The sequence below is a fragment of the Grampus griseus genome (genome assembly GCF_964374135.1).
Source record: "Grampus griseus genome assembly, chromosome: 2".
Taxonomy (NCBI): Eukaryota; Metazoa; Chordata; class Mammalia; order Artiodactyla; family Delphinidae; genus Grampus; species Grampus griseus.
The window spans coordinates 26399851-26421005 of NC_139018.1; positions in this window are offsets into that span (position 1 = coordinate 26399851).

The following is a 21155-nucleotide window of genomic DNA, read 5'->3' on the forward strand; positions in this document are numbered from 1 at the left end:
GAGAAGGGCAGAGGAGCTCAAGAGGGAGAAGCATCAAGCCCTTGGGGACTGGGATGAACTGGGCAACCTGGAGTCGCTGGGCCAGCATACCCTCAGGGGCCTGACCACAGTGTTCCCAGAATCGGGTACCCAAGCCCTCCTGGTTTAGGGATGGGGTAACACGGAATAGAGAGGGAACCAGGCTTGATTTGAAACTCATCTTTACCATTCATAGGTCTGCAGTGCTCTCAGGTAGGCTGATGTGAGAGCCTCTGTTCCTTCAGCTGTAAATTGGAGATAACAAGTCCTTCAGGGTTTGCCGTGGCCATCAGATGCAACAACACACAAAGACCCTGGCTGCGTACTCTAAGCATGGTCCTTCGGCACTCGTGGTTTCCTCCCGCAGCAACTTGCTTTCCTTACACACATCCCTTGGCCTTTCCCCTGAGGCAGCTAGATGAGTTACAACCAAGTACAGGTATGCAGGTGATCCGCCCCTCCTCGCAACTCCGCCCCCCCCCAACTAATTTCAAACTCAAAAAAAAAAAAAAATCCAAGAACTGATCTTTCGGTATTTTCTCCACACAGAGCCAGGCACGTGGCCATTTATAATACAGTAAGTCCCCTACATGCGAACCTTCAAGTTTCGAACTTTCAAAGATGCGAACGTGCGTTCGCATGTCCAATCACATAAGTTAGTTCACGTGTCTGGCGTATATTGTCATGTGTGTGCATCCTCTAAAAGTAGTTGTGCTTTTGTGTACTTTACAGTACTGTACAGAGTACAGTAGTACAGTATCTTTATTTCAAGCCCAGGATGTCCGGAAGCAACATAAAAGCAGCGGTGATGTAGCTGGTACTACTGTACTTTTCAAGGTACTATACTGTAAGATTAAAAATGTTTTCTTTATTTTCTGTGTGTGTTTGTTTTTATGTATTATTTGTGTGAAAAGTATTAGAAACCTATTACAGTATAGTACTATATAGCCGATTGTGTTAGTTGGGTACCTAGGCTAACTTTGTTGGACTTATGAACAAATTGGACTTATGAACACGCTCTCGGACCGAACTTGTTTGTACGTAGGGGACTTACCGTAAAGTGCTGCTTGGTAACAGGTAATGCCTACATACCCCATCTTTTCCTTTGGCTCTAGGCAAATCAAAGGCCAAAAGTTTCTCCTGTAGGGAGGCTCTTAATTCCACCTAAGGGACCTAGAGGGAAACCATCCTCTGTGCAAGAGGAAGAGGCTATTTCTTACTCTGTTTCCGGCTCCCACAGAGTGAAAGCATGAGGTGGTGAGTGATTCTCTCTTCCTCTGCCTTTGGTGAGCACAACCAGCAGGGAGAGAAGTGGAACGCAGCTCTGGGCATTGGCATCTTCAGAGTCCTTGTCTTTGTACCCTGCCATCTTCTACACCCAGGTGCTTTATAATGGCTCTTCCCTGGGCTCATGTTGGAGAGTGATGGAAGCCCACCGTCAAATTCCAAGTGGAGGTGGAGAGACAGAGGCCCACACTCGGACAGTCTGTCTGTGGCAGATGCTGTTGTGGCTCTGCTCAGATCCCTTTGCCCCCCACACCCCCAGTACAGCCGTCTCAAGATGCTAAGGGCTGCAGCCTTCTCCTGAGAATCGCCCTTGACCACTGGAGCCCCCTTGGTCCAGAAGGGTCTGGGAGGTTGCTGACTCACCTCGGGGCAGTTCCCAACCAATGCCTGATTGACATGGAGATGCACCTGGCCAGTATGCTTGCCTCAAGGTGGGACAAGTCTGTGGTATAATTCATGCTCCAGAGCGCCCCGTGGGATCAGGCTGAAGCTAGACCTCACCTGAATCCACGCACTTACTCAGCTTCCTCCCCTCCCCCCTCTCTCTTTCCTCACTCCCCTACAGGTGTCTCCAGACAGCACTCCCTCAATACATCTCTCGCCCAGAATTTCCATTTCAGGCTCTGCTTCTAGGGACACTGACCAAAGACACTCTCCTCCCCATCTCTCAGGAGTCTTCCCCAAACTGCCAAGGTGATGGTGGAACCCCAAGCAAGGTAAATGCCAAAACGGCGAAGCAGAGACACTTGCACACCCATCGGATGAAGAGGCAACAGCTAAGCAGCAGACTCACCCAACCTGGGGAAGATGCTGGCCTTGGATCTGCAAAGGCCCCAGAAGTAGGAGAGAATACTATCGGTCTCCTCTGGGTCACTGTTATCTGGGGAAGCAGAGCCTGGGTTAAGGCTACGACTCAGGAAACCAACAGGTCCTGCAGTTCACACGGCAACTGAGGACCTAGTGGGCTCCACCAAGAGCAACGACAGTCACATCAAACATGCTGCCGCCACCCCCGCCCGCCGAACACACACAGAAAGACTTTCATATTCTCCCTACAAAAAGAGAGATGGGGAATTAGAGACCCTAAGAACCTCAGACAAGGCAGGAAACAAAGTCTCCAAGGCAAGCGAGTAGTTCAGAGACAGAAAAGTTCTCCGCTGACTGTCTAAACAGCTTCAATGATCTCACATAGGTTCTCAATGTGACACCGTGGCTTGGGGACAAGGGGGAAACATGAAACACTGGAAATCGTAGCAGTGACTATCAAACACTCATTAGCATTTCATTGCAAAGGCCCGACAAGTGAGCACCATCGCCCCCTACCCACCGTATTCAGGAGGCAGACTGTAGGCTGTGAGGGCCCCTTAAGAGAAACGGAAGCCAGAGGAAAGGCGGAAACCTGATGAACCTGTACCCACGGAAGGTCACAGACAGGGAGACGATAAACTCTTTGTCCTAAACAGTGAGCGCATGCTGGACTCCATCTAAGGTGGGGAGATATTATAACTCTGCTCTGGAATGTGATTGGCATCCCAAGAGCCAAGGTGGGCAGATGAAGAGGAACTAAAGACCACAGGAGACTAGGCAGCAAGTCCAGCCATCCAAGGCTGTGGCGTTGGCATTGGCGAGAGACCCCTCCTCCCTCACCTCACTCCCTCAAAAAAAAAAAAAAAAAGTGTGGTGGATTATGGTTGGTGTAGCTCACACAAGAGGGAAGGACACACAACATCCTACAGGAAGTCAGGACGATACTGATGGCGGGAGAGGGGGACAGCACCAGTGTCAGGTTTACAAACTAGATGTAGCTCTCAGCAGACAAAGTCAAGACAGAGGACGTGTGGTTAGAGGAAGGCGGGGGAAAAGACAAAACGGGAAACGTAAAGCCAATGAAAACCCTGTCTATGGGCTAATTGGAGGGAGGATATAAAGGCAGAAGTGGGACAGGTGATGGGGGAGCAGGCAAGGAACGGTCGGAATAAAGCAGGAGGAACAGGAACGTGCTTTCTGAAACAGGAACCCCGCATCATGGGAGCTTTTAAAGTCTACCCATTTTAGCCACAGGTTAGGTCCACCTGTTACCAATAGGGTTCCCAGTTCCTCTGGAGAGGTTTAAAAAATTGATGTAGGGGAAAGACTGTTGGTAGTGGCAAAGGAGAGCTAAGGGTGATTAACAGAGGACTCCCTTGATGGAAGCATCTGTGTTGTACTATTTCCAAGGATGCAGGGACTTGGGGAAGAAAAGCTAGAATTGTAGGATCTCTTGACAAGTCCGTTAAGGGGCACATCTGACACTTTTCGAGAAAATAAATAAAAACACTAAAACTTTGCAAATGTTGGAACAAGTTCAATATTGATGTAAATGATACCAAAGGGTACTGGTGTGGTTTTCATTGGTTGCCTGCTTGCACTTAGCCCTGCAGTATACTGCGGAGGGTGATGTCAGACCATAGAGCTTACTACCTGGGTGACCTTAAGCAAGGTCCTCAGTGCCTCTGACCCCTGTTCCGTAAAACGGGAATAATAATAATACTTACATCTTTCAGTCGTTACAGGGGCCAAGTCAGATAAACTATGTAAAGTTTCCAACATACAATGGGCCCTTGATAAATGCCTCTTTTCTTCTCCCGTACTCTGAAGAGTAGTTGCAGAGGTGGGACACATGAAAAAGCCAAGAAACAAAGCAAGCAGTAAGCAACAATGTAAGGAAACTGTAAAGAAATGTCTCAAGGAAATGTCACGCTTAGGTACCAGGTAATGGTATTGTTGACATGTGGTGAGAAGGAAAAAAAAAGTGGAATCCTTCACAATATGGCGCAAAAGAGTGATGTTGAAGATGTTTTTAAGGCTTTAAATTCGTAATGTGGTTCATCTGCAATGGGAAAACTGCTGGTTAAAGAAAATATGAGTTTTAGGGGAAAGACAACAAAGCATGTCCCCAGGCTCAGTATGGAAATGACAGCGACCCAAGACCACCTGAACTGTGAAAGTCCAATTGTCAGAACCGTCCTCCTGGGATATTTTGGTGGAGGACTCGGAAAGGACTGAGATCAAGGGTCCAACTTATAAAGGAATCACTTTATAAGTTTTATGAAACAGCAAAGACAGAAGTGAAAGGGGCACAAGGGATCAATAAGAGTAGAGTTGGGGACTCTTGTGGGAGAATATTTTAGAAATAAGTTAGACAGTAAAAGAATTGTTAGACACTAAAAGAATTGTCACACAGAGATTAGTGATAAAATTAAGGCCATTTAGTAAAAAAATAAGAAAAAAATCTTTACAAGGAAGCACATAGGGACCCAGAAAATGGATAAGGGATATTTTGTGCTCTGAGGTCTCTTTATTTAGCAAGTCTCCAAATGTAATATTTTCAAATTAATAGCGTATGATGGAGAGAGGGAAAAAAGAACAGAAACAGACACCAGAATGGTCATACAAAGAAGCAGGTATGGCAGTTGGGAAATCATGTCATTCCTAAAAGGTGTTTTCAGCGGGTTGGTTTTAGGCAGCTCAATTTACATGCTGCTAAAAGATTTTCCAGTTCACACTATGGAGGCACAAACCACCACCCCTGACCAATGAGGGAGGACACAGAGGGTGGAAATTCAAGCCATTAAGAACCATCAGCCAGGCCTGTGGCATTTCTGGAAACAGCCAAGTTGATACCGGGTTTGGGAGTTGGCATTTACTTGTGTCAGTTCTTTCATTAGTACCTTCAAAGGCAAGTTGGGTGCTTGTCATGTCCAGGCACTGTGCTGGGTAATGGGACCACCAGTCCCTGCCCTTGGAGCTTTAATTCTGGAAGGGAAACCACCACACAAACAGCTGTGGTTCAAGATGATCACTGTTTAGGTGGGGCACTGGGGAGGCTCAGAGCTGCACCCAGAGGAGCACTTGGAAGTTATCTAGTCCACTAATTCCTCTTACACATAAAGAAACAGAGGCAGAGAGAAATCAAGTCGCTTGTACAAAGTCATGAGACAGTGGCAGAGCTAGGAGCAGTATGGGCACCTGGAAACCAATCTAAAGCCTCACTCAATATACTGCCACACAAATCAGTTTTATTTCCGTAAGCAGTTTGGTGGCCTCCACAACAGTGTCCAAGTGCATCAGTAGAGTGTCATATTTCAAAGTAATATATCAGATATTTTTAGCAAATAAATTCTGCAGGTTTCATTACAATGCACCCACCTGCCTTCCCTCTACCCCATTCCCCACCTTCAATGATCAGGCAAATTCATCCCCCTCCCTCAAAATGGTGATGCACAGCATCTTTGCACGTTTTAAAACTTTAAATAAATGCTACAATCCTATCTCTAGAATTTTTCCGAATGCCTTTCCTTTATCAGTGCTGCTGACTCTTCAAATCCACCAAGACTGCTCATTCGATTAATGGCTGGTTCTACTTCGAAGCTTCTATCCCTAAGGGCAGAGATCTGCGTGAAGGTTCTGCATGAGAAAGATGCCACCACACTACTTCTGTTGCCCAAGAGTAAACCTTGACCTTGCAGGGACTAATATCCGTCTCATGACCTTTTTTCCATGTGGTGCTTGGTTCCCACTGACTTCCAAAGGAGCAGCAGCAGATGGGCGTCTGAAGGCAGAATTAACTCAAGAGTCATTACATGAGGGTGTTCCCAACTGAGTGCCCTAGAGTAGACAGTAATTACATGTTCCTTCAAGATTACTCTCAGCCTGAGATGGGGAAAGAAGAGAGTCCAGGATGACTGACCACGATACCCTTAACGTGGACACGTGTGCACAAACACACAGGCTGGTCCCAAGTCTCAATCTGGAATTTTCCCCTAAGAAGGTGACGTTGGTTCTACAGGTCCCTTGAAATGTACAAATCGGGCCCCCTTGGAGACATCAGAAGTTGCTCTTACCTATTCCCATTTTTCTTTCCTTGCTAAGCACTCCCTAAATATGCACCATCAAATATATGGAAAATAAGCAATCCCCACTCAGTTACGTTGTACAGGAGGAGGAATTGGCCCTGCGCAGAAAACACACTCTAGTGACTTCACTGCACTTACGGACACACAAGACAACCCATCTAAACCATTTCCAACCTCACACCTGGACTTCAGCAGCCATGTACGCTAGGCCATGGAGAACAGATTTCCATGACAGATGACAGGCTTGGGCAGATCACCCCAAAGCCCGGCAGGCACCGGGACAATGCCCACTTGGTTACTGGATATGGAAGTGCAGGGAATTGCAGAGGACCCGGTATGTCTTTAAATCACCTCTAGAGTAGCACCTTCTGCTGCATTTGTAAGTTACCCAGAGGGGCTTTGGGAGGAATGTAGGGAAACTTTGAACGTTTCCTGCGTCTTGGCCTTTTTGGCATGGGACTCTAGAAAATGATGACAACAGCCAAGATGTTATCATCTTCAACAATGGCTTTCCGAATTTGTTATCTAGCAGGTACTGTTCAAGGGCCTTTACGTGGGTCTCCTTTAATCTTCACAACAACTCCACGAGGGAGATGCTCTTACCATGCCCATTATACAGATGAGGAAACTGAGCGTGGAGTGGACTGGGTGGGCAACCTGTCCAAGGTCACAACTAGTACAAGAGGACATGGGTCTGGCAGCATGGTTCTATCGCTCGTTTCGTCACCACCCAACCACTGCACAGAGTCACCGTGCAGGAGAATAAGTTAGTCTAAAATAGGTAAGCACTGCCCTTTCTCAAGGAACGTTTGCCCTCTGATTCTTATTTTAGCTTCACGCCAATCTCATGAGGCACTCAGAGCAGGTTTCAGCCCCTTTTGCTGGTGAAGAAATGAACGTAGGGCGAGGTTAAGGACTTGCCAAGGTCACCCTGTTTGGTAACTCTCTTCCCAAATCCCAACTGTGCTCCCACCTAAGCGTTTGAGCAAACCCCAAGGAGCAGCAGGTGCCCTGCCACTGGGGCTTCTCCAGACACCTAGAGGCCCGGATGCAACTTCTGGGGCAGATTGTGAGGGAGGAATATTAGGACCACAGAGGTATAAAACCATGGTCGCCACCAACTGAAAACAAAATTAAAAATGCAGAGTTTATACAATATTTGTTTTTGAAAAAGAAGGCCTGACCAGTTTTCCACTCATCGCCCAGGTGTACTCACAGACAGAGGGAGGTGAGGATAGAGAACAGGCTGAAAAAGATGATAGATAATAGGGACTGACTGAGTTGGTAAAGGCACAGAGCACCCCAAAGCCAAGTCTGGGCCCAAGGTTTTGCATTAAAGGGACACAGGCAGGGGCTTCCCTGGTGGTGCAGTGGTTAAGAATCTGCCTATCAATTCAGGGGACACGGGTTCAAGCCCTGGTCCAGGAAGATCCCACATGCCGCGGAGCAACTAAGCCCATGCACCACAACTACTGAGCCTGCGCTCTAGAGCCCGCAAGCCACAACTACTGAGCCTGTGCGCCACAACTACTGAAGCCTGCGCGCCTAGAGCCCGTGCTCCGCAACAAGAGAAGCCCCTGCTCGCCGCAACTAGAGAAAGCCCACACACAGCAACAAAGACCCAATGCAGCCAAAAATAAATAAATAAAATAAATAATAATAAAAATAAAAAAGAAGGGACACAGGCAGTCTGAGCTGCAGTTATTTGTTATGTCAGGAGTACCATGAACCAGGTCCACCACGAACAGTTCTAAAATGTAAACTTTTAGAGCTGGAGGGCCTAAGAGATCTCGTCCAATCCCTCATGTTATGATGCAGGGAACTGAGGCCCTGAGAGCCTGTGCATCTCAATAATTATCACTGATCTGGGAGTGAACTGGACTGAACCCGCCTGGCACCTGCCTCTGCCCAGGGTAGCCGGCTGGCCCTCTATCCACTAGAGCCACAGACAGAAGCAGCCCTCAACAGTGGGCTTTCCTCCAGTTGACTTCGGTCTTTAATTTTTTTTTTTTTTTGGCCGCACCTCGCGGTTTGTAGGATCTTAGTTCCCCAACCAAGGATCGAACCTGGGTGCCTGGCAGCGGAAGCGTGGAGTCCTAACCACTGGACCGCCAGGGAATTCCCCGTTTTTAACTTTTTATTTCAGAATAATTCTAACGTCACAGGGAGTCGCAAAGAAAATGGCCAGGGAGATTCTGTGCACAATTCATCCTGCCCCTCCAGCTGACTCGTACCCACACAGAGTTCTAATATAACTGCAGATACACGTGGGGTGATAGGTCTCTTCCTAAGACTGATTTAGGAGCAAACAATCCATAACATTGCTTTCTGAGATCTTATCCTACCCTCCTCACTGCTGTGAGCCCTCACACACACACACACACACACGCACACACACACACGGTCTAATCAGCAATAATTTCACTCCTGAATATTGCTAGAAAGATCACTAAGCCAAGCTAATCAATTGTCTCAGCCAGCGACCAGCCCCCAAGAGAGCCTAGATTTTTCACTGCTCTCATTTAACCCTCTGCGGCCTGAGCTTTTCTCCCCTGACTTCCCAAAGAGCAGAAATGCTGTGCTGGGAAGAATCCAGTGCCTAAGATGATGTTCCCAAGTTGCCACCTTTCACAAGCCTTGTCTGTGCTAATGGCAGCAGACACTCTGGAGCACTTCAGAAGGAGGGTCTCCCTCTCATGTGCACCAACCGGGACCAGCGTGATCAAAGCAAAGGAGGAGGATGTGGACCCCAGAGTGAGAACAGGCAGAGGAAGCAGGTACAGCCCGGAGAGGGGAGAGGGGAGGGCGTGACAGATGAGGGAAAGCATCACAGGAGAGGTACCAGTTTAGCAATTAAATCTGACATCAACTGAGACAAAGCTTCCTTACTGAACAGCATAAAATTCCGGGGAAGGTTTGACCACATATGCATAAAAGACACACCTCATTCTTTTTTTTTCCTGGATGGAGGAGTGTGAAGACAGGAGGGACAGAGAAGGGTAGGGGCAACGACCATGGTCAACGGGTTACGAGCTGAGGTAGTTAAGGCAGCTGGACATTCATAACTTCAAATCACTGCCCCCTCCCTACAATGAACGGGTTGGGAGTGCCCCCTTGAGAGGAGAGGCTCCATGCAATTCACTGCGCGTGCAGTCATTGAACACATACTGTATGCCAGGCATCGTGCTTGGCACAGGGGCATCCAAAGCTGAATAGCAAGGAGGCAAAAGGGAGGCGGTGACAATTCAAGTGTTTAGTACTGTCATCTCCAGCTCTAGGAGGGAGAGCAGAGAGGAGGCGGGGAGAGGAACATGGGGCATTTTGCAAGTTTGGGTGGCGCTGCATACATACTCCGATCCCCTGATCAGCGGGGGGAGAAAAGGAGGAGGGTTCACTGCCTTGCTGCCTAGAGTCTCTACAAAGACACACAGGGAGGGTCGAGGACATCGGCACTGCAGGCAGCCCAGGGGAGCACGCCTCTGGCAGGAACTCTGATGACACCCGTGTGGCTCTTGGATTCATTGGTCAAGTGACCCTGTTGAGAGAGAGGACTCTAGCAGGCACCTGCTGCCTTGAAAACACAGCCCAGTGGGCCTGACAGCCAGGACTGGCCTGGCCTACTGTGAGGGTAGAGCCTGAACTGCCATCTGAGAATGTAGGGCAGAGAGGGGTGCAGGATGACTCAGAGACCCAAGATCAAAGCTGTTCGTTGGAATGTGAGTGAGGCCAAGAGAGTTCACCAAACTCCGTTTCTGCAGAGCAGAAAAGAGTCAAGCCTTCTTCCCCTGACTTAGGATTGCTGCCTGAAGCCCAGCTCACATCCTCTGCTCTCCCAGAGTGGTTTAAAGCCCCAAGTTCCTTTTAGGTTGCAGGGAGGATGTTCCCAATATGCCTTGAACTCTGATTTCCATTTGGAATTGCCCATTGGAGGATGAAACTGGAAGTCTTGCTGACACAGGACTCTGCTCACCAAAATTCAGGGAAAATAACCTGTTATGTACTGAATGTTTGTGTCCCCACCCAAACTCGTGTGTTGCAGCCCTAATCCCCCATGTGACGGTATTTGGAGGTGAGGTCTTTGGGAGGTAATTAGGTTTAGATGAGGTCGTGAGGGTGAAGCCCCCATGATGGGATTAATGTCCTTTTAAGAAGAGGAAGAAACCAGAGCTCTCACTCTTTCCTCCATGTGAGGACACAATGAGAAGATGACCTACAAAAAGGAGGTTCCTCACTGGAACCCAACCATGTTGGTACCCTGATCTTGGACCAGCCTCCAGAACTGTGAGAAAATTAATTTCTGTTGCTTAAGCCACCAGTCTGTGGGATTTTGTCATGGCAGTCCAAGCTGACTAGGATATAGCCCCTTAGTGGGAGGCATAGGGACCTGTTTTTAGTGGTGTGACATGATGTGTGCAGAAGTGACTGCTCTGTGCTGAGCAAATAAAAGGGCTAAGACTTATTAATAGGGCAAAGCGCTAATACTTCACATGCATTTCATCTCCCCGACAACCCTATGAGGTAGGCTCTATATATCCCCATTTAACAGATGAGAAAATCGAGACCTTAAGAGATTAAGAGCTCAAGTCTCACAGCTGAGAAAAGGTGATGCTGGAACTTGAACTCTGGCTCTCTGACTCAGAGTGTACGCTCTTAACCACAGCTCCGTGCCGTCCGCAGGAGGCACCTGTCAGGGCAGGAGGACAGGAATGAGCAAGGATGAGCTAGGCTTACAAAGGGGAATGTCACGTAGCCCCTGCAGTTGGGGGTTCCTGGTACAGTGAGGGAGGCCCATGGGGGCAATCGCCCCATAGGGGTGAATGAGATGATGGAGGGACATCAGCTGGGGCCCCAAGAAGAGGAAGATGCCAACCAGGTAAGCAAGGCAGAAGAGCTGGTGTAGACAAGTTACAAACGCCACCCTGACTCGAGAAAGGGCAAATGCAAGAGGCCTCACGGCCCCTGAGCATGAAGCACTAAGAGAAAGATCAGTGCCCAGGTTGGAGGGGAACAAAAGGACCCTGTGGACAGAAAGGTGGCTTCCAGAGCCTCTGCCGACTGACCCTGTGGAGCAGGAAAAAAGACCCAAGCGAAAGGACTAGAAACTGCTCACTTGTCTGGTGGAGAAAAAAGGCCAAGTGTCCACAGAGCAGTCAGAATCCTCCTGTATAAGGGATTCCTGCCCTTTTTCCCGAAGCTGGGGAAGGAAACTGCACTCTGGGGGAGCCAGGGCACGTTTTTGGCAGCCTTATGGCTCTGAATCTCCCCTCTCCTCTATCGTACGCTTGTGCAGAACTTAAGACTCCCGACCTCAGATTGGCCTTGACTTTGCTTGACCTTGGTCAAGTTGCTCCATGCCTTCTCTGGCTGGAGATGGGCGTTCTCCACCTGCTTTCTCCTGGGTACAGCCATCCAGATGGGCTTTGAGGTCCTGGTGTGCAGAGAGCGAAGCCAAGGGACCGAGGGACCCAGACCGATGACATAGCAAAGGGGGAGCTTGTGGGGATGTGAACTTGCTCTAGAAGGGGAAGCCAGCCCTCAGCATTTCAGAGACAGGACGGAAGTGGGGGAGACTCCTGCCCGCCAGCTTCACCAGGCAGCTGGGGGAACTCTCTCGCTGCTGGTAAATTGAGCCATTCTCCTGTCTCCACGAGCTCACCTCCGGACTGGAGGAGAATTGACTGGGGGAGTTGAAGGCACACAGGCCCTCCAGGCCCTTGGTGAACCCAGGATCCGTGTCTGTTACGGGGGACTTTTTTTCGGCGCTTCTGTCACAGTTTCCATCTTCAATCGTGAAATGATTCCCCTCTCTCCCCTCCGCCTTCCACTCTGCCCAAGTTGTACAGCAGCCTGAAAGTGCTGATGGCTTAACCGGTTTAATTTTTTCCCCCAGCAGCCCTGAGGGGCTTTAACTCTTTCCTCCTGCAGAAACCCTGCTTTTGGAGTTGAATGTTTAAACTCTCACTGGGAGACTCATAAATATTCGGAGTCACTCTCTCCCTCTCTGTTTGATTAGGAAATGAGCCTTTAACTCAATGTAATCCCCAAGCCATTAACAAAAAAGCCCTCAACAGCTCCACGATTAGAATTTCACTCTTAACCCGCTGAGGATTGAATTAGATTAACATAACTACCCACAATCTGAGTTTATTTTCTGTGCCAGATAGAAATGTGTTTTTCAGGGAAGGCGAGAGGGGGGAGGAAAAGGAGGAGGGAGGGAGAGAGAGCGACAGCGTGCAGGAAGATAATGAAATGTAAAAGTAGAGATAAGAAAAAGATGGACAGATACAGTGTAGAGGTGAAGTGATGGGGAGAAAGAGTTGTACATGGCCCGTGGTTGAAAAATCCTGCCAGCTGCCATTTTTTTATTTGTGGGATATTTGGAGAGACCTCAGCTCTGGAAAATTGTTTGAATGAGGGGAGCGCTTTCCAGGTATTTGCGATTCCTTCTTCCTCGAGATTGATGGTCCTGTACCTGAGCCTGCTGCGTCCGAAGCACCTGCTCCTTGGCCCCAATGTCCCCAATTTGGGAGGAGGTCGGGGCTGGGTTTCCACAAGCTTAAGGGAGGAGGGGGAACACATAAAACGACAGCATGTGCACAGGCAACTGCAACTTTACATCAAAGAAATAAACAAAGATGAGGGTGGGATGGGTGAGATTTCACAGACCTGAAGTCACAGACAGCCCTGTGACCAACTGCATGTAAGCAATCAGTTTGGGGAAAACATGAGATTGACGACAGCTTGGTCCACATAAAATGAATCGTTATTGAAGCAGAAACTAAGTAATCAGAGGCTGCCTTATGCAAATACATTGAAGTTTCCCCAACTGCATCGCTATAAATAAGCCCAAAGGGGAAAAGCCACATCTTGAACTTGAGGATGAAAGCCAGGCCTTCCATCACACTGCCAAACAAGCCCCCATCCCACCTAAAAGCAGCCACAGGTGGCCAAAGGAAGGAGCAGTTCTTGTCTAAATGTGCCAACAAATATTCTTCCCTCTCAACTGTTAACGCCAATGAGAACATAGGACTTGCTCAGAAATTCGGGACTCTCTCCCAGTGCATTTAATCACCGGCCAGCAGGCTCCAGGGTGCATGTTGAAAAGGGGAGGGAACAGTTTGCTCTTGTATGAAAAGGTTTTAAAAATGTCACACTTTTCCTAAAAAGCCATTGAGATCAGAAAGTCCTAACAGTTCAATTTTGCCAACAGCTGACTGCTGAGATTTCTGAATGCAAGGTCTCAATCGTTGGATTCACTCGAGCTTTAATTAATGCTCACCCACCAAATCCCACCGCAGTATTATTGTGGGAAACCTTGCAGGATATGTTTATTAAATCAGAGTCCTTGGGATAGAGAAAATAATAATGCTATGTATATAATATGCTCAATTCCTGTTTGTTTTTTTTTTCCTCTCAATTTCTGGGACTTTACTTTCCCTACTAGGTTTGAAATAGTGACATTTCCCCCGATTTTACACCAAACTCCTTATTCTAATTTCTCTACCCATGAATATAGTGAACATGTGAATTGTACTTTCTAATCTCTTATTCCTTCTTGATCCCCATTCTGTCCTCCAAAATAATGAATGAATGGATTAAAGGCATTAATAACCTTAAATAAATACTGGTAAAAACAAAGAACCAAGAGAAGGAAAGCAAAAGTTTCATAAAGGTCAAAATAAAAATGAGACCAAATTGCCTCTCTAAATATATGTGTGTGTCCATATTATTTAACTTTCATCGTTAGATTTGCTGCCAAAACAATTTTGTTTTTAATCAAAAGCAAGCCAGACATGTCTGCTTTGTTTAATGCTTTTAAATTGTTGGGAAGATTGTTTTGTTAGGATACTGTTTTCCCAAACAAGCCAAGAAGTAGTGCTTAGCAATATAGTATATGGTAAGCATTGTTTTAGTAAATAGAAACTCAGGGACTATTTGACTCGTAAAAAGAGATGCATTTTAAAAGTTGTATATCACATACCTTAAGCATCATCACATTCTTTTTCAAAATTTAGTAAATTAAATTTTACTAAATTTATTATTTACTAAATAGTACTACTATTTCTTCGTAAATAATATATAGCAAATCTCCCCAAGTGTAGCATTTTTAGTTAACTCTGGTGCATTTTCCAGAAACTAAAGTCCCAAATGTTCCACAGGAAGCTGGTGGCATGTTAGCTGTGTGGACCAGTGGACAATGCCTGGGGACTGCCATCTCTAGGAGCCTCCAGTGTGCTCACAGAGCCTGTGCTCTGACTGTCTGAAACAAGCATGGCTTTGACAAGGATCGTGATATTAAGTTTCTTCCTTCGGGAAGGATGCAGAGCAAGGGCTCCATGGCACTCCACACCTGGCTTCTGTTCTTTCAGACATTCTTCCTCCCCACCTGCCCTCCGCCCAAGTTCCCCTTTCAGGATGAAGAAAACACACCAAATCAGTGAACCAACGAAAGCCCGGAAGGCCGGACAAATTGTCAGCTCTCATCCCTACTTCTCAAAGCAAACTTGCCCTGTGCAGCAAAAAAAAAAGTCATTTTCCTTTAAGGCGCTATAGAGAAGCTGGCCATTGGGACTGTCAAGACTCCCCCTGAACCTGGAAGCTCTTGGGCTCAGCCCGAACCTGCCGGCTGTCCTCCATCATCACCTGTCCTGTGTGAAATGGGTCTTCCCTCTGGAACCTTCCCAGCTCACCCTGTGCCGGAGCTGCCAGCAAATAAAAGTTTTTATGCTGGGAGACAACCACCCGCTGAGTCGCATGTAAACTTTCCCTTGCCCTTTTGATTTACTAACTTTTTCTCAGTGAAAACAAATAAAAATAAAAGAGAACGTACTGATTCTAAATGAGTTTGTATAACTGTCCCACCCAGCCATTCCGGGTCCCTCTGACCTTCCCAGGACAGTCTGTGAGAGGCAACATTTTCCTCTGGGCCACCCAGAGATGCTCAATGGTGCCGAAACCCAGGATGAAAGAGCAGGCATGCCGAGATATTTTTATCCATTAAAAAGAGAGAGGGAGAGAGAAAGAGAGAAGGGGGGATGTGTGGGAAAAAGGACAGGAAGGTCCAGGGCAGAGTCTGGGGCAGAGGGGAGGGAGAAGTCTGGTACTTACATGCTTGGGGCTGGGGAGGGGACAGGGCTGGCAGGGAAGGGTCTCTCCCTCAGCTGTTTCCAGTTGCTGATGGCTTGTTGCTCAGCTCCTCCGGCACCAGCTGACAGTCCCCTGTCTGTGTCTCTTTGTGACTAAGGACACAGTACTCCCAACCTATAAATAGATCCCGACTCCGTGATTGATATAACAGGCAGCTGACAAAAAAAAAAAAAAAAAAATCCCACAACCATAACCAGGTCTTAAACAAAACAGCAAAAGGCTCTAGACTTTCAACTCCGCAGAGCTCCATGCAGACTACACAGATGGGCACTGGAAAGGCGGGGGGGAAGAAAAATATACAATAAAGGGCAGGAGGAGACGGTGGGGCAGGGAGGACAAAAAAAGAGAGAAAGTGTGGAAGACAGTTACTTCTCTGGTGGTGGAGCAGTCACTTGGTGTCACCGGAGAGCCAAGGAGTGATGGTCGGCAAGGGGGGGAACAGGCAGGAGGTCCTGAACCCCTGAAGGAGAGGCCCCGCCCCACATCCCTGAGCCCCTGGCCCGGTCAGGGCTGGAGTCAAAGTCCTGACTTGGGAGCATTCGTCAGCACAAGTGCTTTCCACGAAAGTTTCCATGCCTCCTGCCAGATCAGGAGGAAGGGAGGGAGTAGACAGAGATTTCCTAGCCCAGAGGCCAGGCAGGCTTCTTGGGGGACACGCAGGAGGCTCCTGGAGCCGGGAAAGGTGGGGGAAGGATTTGCAGGTGAGGGGTTGGGACAGCGTCACCTGTGCCTGGTGAGGCAGGGCCCAGTGGGCCCACTCGCAGCACATAATGGGTTTTTAAAAGCTCAAGGGGTGACATTCCAGACAGAAGAACTGCCCAAGATTAAAAGGCCATGGGGGCATTGCTGTCTCTGCTTCTTCTAGAAAGATTTCCTAGGAGGCTGAATTGTCTGAAAAAGTTTCTTCTTGGGGAAATGAGCCCCAGTCTTTGGGATACTGAGGGGGTCTCTAAGAAACACTGGTTGCCCCAGTTTCTGCAAAAGTGGGGCAGCCTCCCCAGGGCGGTCCAGCCCATCTCTGAAAGCTGAGCCACGGGGCAAAGTTTCCGGAGAGTTGTGGAGAAACGACAGAATTGTGAACGTCCAACAAGTAACCAGGTGAGCTCTTGACCACCCCGGGGACTCCCATCCTGCCATCTGGAGACCACGTGCTTTGATCACACAAGGGTCCTCTACCTTTGATGATCTGGTTACCTGTACGCACTGATTTAGGTGGAATTTCAGGGGAGGCTCCCCGCTTCCCGAAGAGTGATGGATAGGCCCAGCCCCTTGCTGGTGGTAAGGGACAGGCACCTCATCACCCTTAGAACTTCCCCATCTCCAACTTTAAAAAAACATGAAGTGGAATTGCCTCTTCACGTTAGATCTAATTCTTTACTCTCCAGGTTAACAGAAACTCTGAGGCTAAGGGTACCCAGGCTGTTGAAGTCAAAGCCCGTTTAATATGCAGGACCTCAAACATTTCCACGAATAACCTGCCATTGGAATATAAGGTCTCAGAGGGGAAAGACATGTGTTCGTCTTATTCACCATTGCATCTCCAGTGCTACCACAATACCTGACACACAGGAAGACTTTCCTGGGTGTGGGTTGACTGACTAACTGATTGAATGAATGAATGAATGAGTGAATGAATGAGTGATGCCTAAGATACCCACCATTTGAGTTACGCGTTTAGACTAAGACATTCTCTCTAGAAGAATGTCTGTATTATGAGAGTGCCCCTAGGAAGGTAGAGAGTTATGAGTAGGACTTTAGGCGGATACTGTCTGACTGACACACCATTTATCCATAGTTTCATCTGAGAACTTCTGTGCTCTGGGTTCCTGGCCAGTGTGGCCACCAAGCACTCCCTCTAATCAGGCCTGAGCACTCACGGGCTTCTCCGGTGAGTGTAGTTGCTAGGAAGTCCGATAACCCTGCTGAGAGGCAGGGCTGTAGACCAGTTCCCATGCTGATGACTGGGGCTATGGCCACTTGGACCCACATTCACTGCCAGGCTCGTTCTCAGGGGAAAACGTTTGTCTTCCGATGCAGACGGAAGACTTATCTGCTTTCTATTCAAATTTTTCGGCTGCGCCCATTCGGACTCTTGCTGACCCTTCCCTGACTTCTGGCAGAAATCATGCATGAGTCTCTCCCTGTGGCTGCAGCCTCTCCCAGAGCCTCCCGGCCTCCAGCACCATGCCTTGTCTGTAGTAGGCACTCAGTGAATGCACTGAACCAAGCCACACCTCCTAAAAGGCATCCTCCTTAGAAAGCTCCTGTGGGACTTCGGTTTTGGCTTTTTACCTCCAGGCTGATCTCTGCATTATTCCCAGTGATTCAGCTCTCGCAGCTGAACGAACTGAGCCTTGGTGTCTGCTCCGCTGAGCGGCCCTGGGCGGGGCTGGGGGTGGGGCATCTGATAACCATCAGGCACCCCTCTGATCAGGAGGGGCACCCTTGAAATGCTGGTCGTCGTCATGGGAGACCGTAGGCCTTTTTTTTTTTTTACATCTTTATTGGAGTATAATTGCTTTACAATGGTGTGTTAGTTTCTGCTTTATAACAAAGTGAATCAGATATACATATACATATGTTCCCATATCTCTTCCCTCTTGCGTCTCCCTCCCTCCGACCCTCCCTGTCCCACCCCTCTAGGTGGTCACAAAGCACAGAGCTGATCTCGCTGTGCTATGTGGCTGCTTCCCACTAGCTATCTACCTTACGTTTGGTAGTGTATATATGTCCATGTCTCTCTCTCGCTTTGTCACAGCTTACCCTTTCCCCTCCCTATATCCTCAAGTCCATTCTCTAGTACGTCTGTGTCTTTACTCCCGTCTTACCCCTAGATTCTTCATGACATTTTTTTTCTTAGATTCCATATAAATGTGTTAGCATATGGTATTTGTCTTTCTCTTTCTGACTTACTTCACTCTGTATGACAGACTCTAGGTCCATCCACCTCATTACAAATAGCTCAATTTTGTTTCTTTTTATGGCTGAGTAATATTCCACTGTATATATGTGCCACATCTTCTTTATCCATTCATCCGATGATGGACACTTAGGTTGCTTCCACCTCTGGGCTATTGTAAATAGAGCTGCAATGAACATTTTGGTACATGACTCTTTTTGAATTATGGTTTTCTCAGGGTATATGCCCAGTAGTGGGATTGCTGGGTCATATGGTAGTTCTATTTGTAGTTTTTTAAGGAACCTCCATACTGTTCTCCATAGTGGCTGTACCAATTCACATTCCCACCAGCAGTGCAAGAGGGTTCCCTTTTCTCCACACCTTCTCCAGCACTTATTGTTTCTAGATTTTTTTGATGATGGCCGCTCTGACTGGTGTGAGATGATACCTCATTGCAGTTTTGACTTGCATTTCTCTAATGATTAGTGATGTTGAGCATTCTTTCATGTGTTTGTGGGCAGTCTGTAGGCCTTTGCTTTCAGGAGGCTCTTAATAGCCCCGTTTTCTCATCTAAAGCTTCTCTAGCTTCAAGAGCCAGGCGCCCTGGGCAGATGCACACGCAGACACACCCCCAGCAGTTAAAACACAGACTCTGGATCGGGGCTCCCAGGGTTGGAATCTTGCCTCTTCCACTTAGTATTGGGAAACTGGTGAAATCCCATAACTTCTCTGTGCTTCCGTTTCCCATCTGTAATGTGGCAATTCTAAGTGTCTACTTCTTCAGATTGTCACTTGGACCAAATGACTCAATGCAAGGAGATGCTTAGAACAGTGACTGTCACATGAGAATCCTCCATAAATGTTTCGGGGAGCATTACCAGCCCCCGTGCACACCTCTGCCTACCTTTGCCACATTACACAGCGCGCTCTGGCTCTTCTCCCACAGCTAGAGGCGGTAGCATTGGCAGGGCGAGCACCTGACCACAAGAAGGGCTCTGCCTGCAGAGCCTGGCCAGAGGTCAGAGGTCAGGAAAACTGTGCGGGGACCTGGGGGCTTTAGTGTGTGAGCCTCGGGGCGGGTGAGGCAAAGAATGGGAGCGCCCAGAGGACCCTGATCCCCTTACCACCCAAAGGGCCAGGTTCATAACCTGCTCGCCTCTCTGTCCACCACCTCCTCCCATTTCCAAAGAGATTCTCTGCCCACCTTGAGTATTCTGAGCGTTCTGGTATCTCAGGATCCCGGAAGACTTGAGGATCCCACCTCCAGCTACCATCCAGCAGCTGGATAGCTGAACACGGCTTTGAAAAAAGCGACCAAAGTATCTCTGAAACCCCAATTACTGAACCTGTAATTCCCTGAGATTATGAGCTCTCCTTCCTCCTTCAAAGGTGATTTCAACTCTGGGACTTCTTGAGTTTTCTGTACTCACCTTTCTTTTTTAGCATGCAATATATACTTTTTCTTAATATGCAGAATTCACTGTTTCACCCATTTTACAGTGCACAGTGCAGCAGCATTTAATACACTCACAGTGTTGTGCAGCCGTCCCCACTATCTGGATCCAGAACATTTTCATGGTCCCCAAGGGAGACACTGTACCTTCTGTAGCAGCCACTTCCTGTTTCTCCCTCCCCCACCCCCGGGCCACCTGAATCTGCTTTCTGTCGGAATGGATCTGCCCACTGTGGACAAATCCTGTAAATGAACTCCCATAACGTGTGGCCTCCTCCTAACCTCTTGCGCCCACCTGTCTGTCTTATGGAAACAGGAGCCTGACCCTTCTGCGGCACCTCTTGTTTCATGTGGTCCACCAGCCTCCACCTGTGGGCCTCCACCCTGGTCTTGGCCCCCGTGTCTTAGGGTGAGCCTCCTGGCGTGGACACTTGACAGTTCTCTGTGAGCACCCACGACGTGCCAGCTCCCTCACATGGGTTCCCCAGGTGACATTCTCACACACACCTAAGGGGAGAATTATTATTTCCCTGTGTTCGTTTGCTAGGGCTGCCATGACAAAGTACCCTAAACCAGTTTGTTTACAGCAAGAGAAATTGATTGTCCCACATTCTTCGAAGCTAGAAGTCCAAGATCAAGATGTTGGCAGGATTGGTTCCTTCTGAGGGAATGCAGGAGAATCTGGCCCGGGCCTCTCTCCTAGTTTTTGGTGATTTGCTCGGAAACTTTGGCATCCCCTTGACTTGTAGAAGCACCACCCCAACCTCTGCTTTCTTGTTCCTGTGGTGTTCACCCTGTGCATGGGTCTGTTTTGGGGTCCAAATTTCCCTTTTCATAAGGACACAGTCATATTGGATTAGGGCCCACCCTAATGACCTCACCTGAACTTGATCATCTGCAAAGACCCTATTTCCAAATAAGGTCATGTTCACAGGTTTTGAGGGTTAGGACTTGCACATCATTTGGGGGAAGACAATTCAACCCATACCATCGCCTTTTACAGAGGCAGCAGCTGAAAGTTCAGGAGGTCTTGCATTCAGTATGAGACACAGCTGAGTGGGTGTCACCTCGGGAAAGACACCCACTCAGAGGGAGGTGAAGCCTTGATAGCCCGTCTTCAGGCCGTAGGCATGCAGGCTCCTGCCCTGGCTTGGTGCCACTGGACTCCGTATGGCTTGCCCCAACGTCGTTAGTCCTGGCACATCAAGGTGACTTTATGCTGTTTACAAGGGCCACTGAAGGTACAGTCATGCCTGCTCTCACCGGCTTATCAACTCATTTACCTTTCAGAGTTCCCTCACAGACTGCCAAGGGGAGGGGTGGGCAAGGACCCGCCGCAGCCCAGGAAGGGCCTGCCTTCATTTGATCTGGAAAGAAAAATCTATCTTCTCAGGAATAGACCTAAATACAACACATCGGTGCAGCTGGGTCATTAATCATCTCCCACTGGGACACA